The sequence below is a fragment of the Bufo gargarizans genome, chromosome 9 (genome assembly GCF_014858855.1).
Source record: "Bufo gargarizans isolate SCDJY-AF-19 chromosome 9, ASM1485885v1, whole genome shotgun sequence".
Lineage (NCBI taxonomy): Eukaryota > Metazoa > Chordata > Amphibia > Anura > Bufonidae > Bufo > Bufo gargarizans.
Genome location: NC_058088.1, coordinates 187547904 through 187552052, shown reverse-complemented (window position 1 = coordinate 187552052; position 4149 = coordinate 187547904).

Genomic DNA, 4149 nt, shown 5'->3' with positions numbered 1-4149 from the left:
ATATGTACTGGGGATGTATCGGGGAGAGGAGTGATATGTACTGTGGATGTATCGGGGAGAGGAGTGATATGTACTGTGGATGTACCGGGGAGAGGAGTGATATGTACTGGGGATGTATCGGGGAGAGGAGTGATATGTACTGGGGATGTACAGTGTATAGGCGATGTGCGATATGTACAGTATGTACTTGTGATGTCTATAGGGCACTGTGATGTGGCTATGTTATGGGAGCACTGTGATGTGGCTATGTTATGGGAGCACTGTGATGTGGCTATGTTATGGGGGCACTGTGATGTGGCTATGTTATGGGGGCACTGTGATGTGGCTATGTTATGGGAGCACTGTGATGTGGCTATGTTATTGGAGCACTGTGATGTGGCTATGTTATGGGAGCACTGTGATGTGGCTATGTTATGGGAGCACAGCGACGTGGCTATGTTATGGGAGCACAGCGACGTGGCTATGTTATGGGAGCACAGCGACGTGGCTATGTTATGGGAGCACAGCGACGTGGCTATGTTATGGGAGCACAGCGACGTGGCTATGTTATGGGAGCACAGCGACGTGGCTATGTTATGGGAGCACAGTGACGTGGGTATGTTATGGGAGCACAGTGACGTGGCTATGTTATGGGAGCACTGTGACGTGGCTATGTTATGGGGACACTGTGATGTGGCTATGTTATGGGGACACTGTGATGTGGCTATGTTATGGGAGCACTGTGATGTGGCTATGTTTTGGGAGCACTGTGATGTGGCTATGTTATGGGAGCACTGTGATGTGGCTATGTTATGGGAGCACTGTGATGTGGCTATGTTATGGGGGCACTGTGATGTGGCTATGTTATGGGAGCACTGTGATGTGGCTATGTTATGGGAGCACTGTGATGTGGCTATGTTATTGGAGCACTGTGATGTGGCTATGTTATGGGGGCACTGTGATGTGGCTATGTTATGGGGGCACTGTGTAACTGTATCCCTCCTCTTATATACGTTCCCCTGATAGCATCCACTCCTCTTTTTGGAGATGATTTTTGGGTATAGTGATGTGATTTTTGGGGTTCTTTTTGGCTCTATACATATCGCTCCCGGGGCCCAGAGTGCAGGATTCGGACTCTAAGGGCTCATGTACACGGCTACGTGCATTGGGGACAGGTAACATCTGCGCAGTTTCCACAGACGAATGCAGACCTATTCAACTTTAATGGGTCCGTGATCCGTCCGTCCTTGCACCCATAACAATGCTAAATCTCAGTGCCCCCATAACAGAGCCAAACACTGTGCCCCCATAACATAGCTAACTCACTGTGATTAGGCTTTGTTATGGGGGCACAGTGAGTTAGCTATGTTATGGGGGCACAGTGAGTTAGCTATGTTATGGGGGCACAGTGAGCTAGCTATGTCATGGGGGCACAGTGAGCTAGCTATGTTATGGGGGCACAGTGAGCTAGCTATGTTATGGGGGCACAGTGATTTGGTTCTGTTATGCGGGCTGCACAGATGTTACCTGTCCCCAATGCACGTAGCCGTGTGCATGAGCCCTTAGAGTCCGAATCCTGCACTCCGGGACCAATCTGTATAGAGCCAAAAATAACCACAAAAATCACATCACTATACCGAAAAATCATTTCCAAAAAGAGGATTGGATGCTATCAGGGGAACGTATATAGAGAGGAGGGAAGGGGTTAAAGTGTCACTTTGCCTCTTATTTACCAGTTTTTCATTAGAATTTGGTCACATCTGTAGCAGATCACTGTTGAAAAGGAAAAGCTAGCTGCATATCGCATTCTCAGACTTATTCTGCAGTTCAGGAATGGAGAAGTTTGAGTTTTATTTTCCCATTCAGTTTCTTTATTTTAGATTTGGCCATGAGCGGGCAGTAATGAAAAGAAAATGACAAAAAGCTTTTTTTTTTATATATTTTTTTTGTCACAAATTACCCGTGCTTGAGTAAAAAATTAAATTGCAAATTAAGTGATTTCATTTCAGCTTTAATTCTGTCGTGACATTTCACACGTGTGGCGAAAGAAATGTCACAAAGGTATTTGCATTTTCATTTTATTCTTGGCTGGATTTCCCTCCCATAATAAAGACACCACCTTGTGGCCACAGAGGTGTACTGCGCAGGCTGCAACTGCCTTGTTTTTTAGGCTAAAAATGTCAGATCAAAGAAAGAAACGGAAGAAATATCACAATATACACATTGTACATGTGCCTGATATCTGTACAGTCCTGATGCTCCCCGTCAGCCATGGACATCACTTATCCCCTAAAAGGGTTATGTGACCGCCTATCCTGGGGCTGTGACCGCCTATCCTGGGGCTGTGACCGCCTATCCTGGGGCTGTGACCGCCTATCCTGGGGCTGTGACCGCCTATCCTGGGGCTGTGACCGCCTATCTTGGGGCTGTTACAGCTCATCCTGAGGATGTGACTGCTTATCATGGAGATGTGGCCACTTATCCTTGGGGTGTGACCGCTTATCATGGAGGTGGGGTGACCACTTTTTATGGGACGTGACCACTAATCATGGGGTGTGACCGCTTATCATGGGGACGTGACCGCTTATCATGGGGACGTGACCGCTTATCCTGGAGGTGTGACCGCTTATCATGGGGACGTGACCGCTTACCCTGGGGGGGTGACCACTTATCATAGGGGACGTGACCGCTTATCCGGGGGCTATTACTGCTTATCATGGGGGTGTGACCGCTTATCATAGAGGTATCAGCACTTATCTTGCTTGTGGCTGTGACCGCTTATCCGGGGGCTATTACCGCTTATCCGGGGGCTATTACCGCTTATTATGGGTGTGTGACCACTTATCCGGGGGCTATTACCGCTTATTATGGGGGTGTGACCGCTTATCCGGGGGCTATTACCGCTTATCATGGGGGTGTGACCGCTTAATATATCTTGGGGGTGTGCACCCTGGCACCTGTCATCTTGCGTCTCACCTTGGCAGGGTCTCTTCTCAGCAGGCAGGGTCTCTTCTCAGCAGGAAGGGTCTCTTCTCAGCAGGAAGGGTCTCTTCTCAGCAGGCAGGGTCTCTTCTCAGCAGGCAGGGTCTCTTCTCAGCAGGGAGGGTCTCTTCTCAGCAGGGAGGGTCTCTTCTCAGCAGGGAGGGTCTCTTCTCAGCAGGGAGGGTCTCTTCTCAGCAGGGAGGGTCTCTTCCTCGGAGGCGTCGGGACCTTCCTCCCTGAAACACATGAAGGGTTATATCAGCTCCCTGCTAGGAGTCGGAGTCTCCCCACATGTGGTGTGCAGAGCACTGCTTTATAACTAATCCATACCTGTCAGTGACTTTCTTCAGGATACAGCGCCCCCTGTCCTCAGGTTGTATCTGGTATTGCAGTTTAGCATACAACCGAGCTGCAATAGCAAACACAACCTGTGGAAAGAGGGGGGCGCTGTTCTAATAGCTTTCAAATACATCTATGTACAAAAAATGGTGGTACACAGCCGAGGCGCCTGGGACGTGTAAAATGACAGGAAATACACCAAACCGACTGGGCGTGCATCATTTTTTGGTGCGAACCAATGGGGAGATTTATCAAACTGGTGTAAAGTGGAACAGGCGCAGTTGCCCATAACAACCAATCAGATTCCACCTTTCATTTTCTAAAGGGGCTGTCCAAAATGAAAGGTTGAATCTGATTGGTTGCTATGGTCAACTGCGCCTGTTCTCCTTTACACCAAAGTACTCCGGCCAGTAGGTGGCGAAAGAGAAAGTCTGACTGGAGAATTGCGCCATTGCTAAGGTGCTAGGATGCGAAATTTTTTTAAATTCATTTGGCGCCACCTACTGGCCGGAGGGCAGACACAGTTGAGGATACATGTATTTACTGGTTGTACTACAGTTTTGGGCCCCTAACTAGCTCTGGGAGGGCCCCAAGATTTCCTGTCTCCATTTCTGAGGTATTTCTCATCCACAGCGCCCCCTACAGACTCTCCACCTACACCCCACACGAAACCGCCGCCGTCACCAACATTCCTCCCTCAGGTTATTCGTAATACGTCACCGCCAGGTTGGTCCCGCCCTCCCATGACGTCACTGCCGCCCTCTCCCTTCTCCTTGGCCCTGGGAGGAACCAGGCGACGTTTGATTGACGTTCCGCTCCTCCAATAGGAAGCCGCGGTTCTTTGTTCCC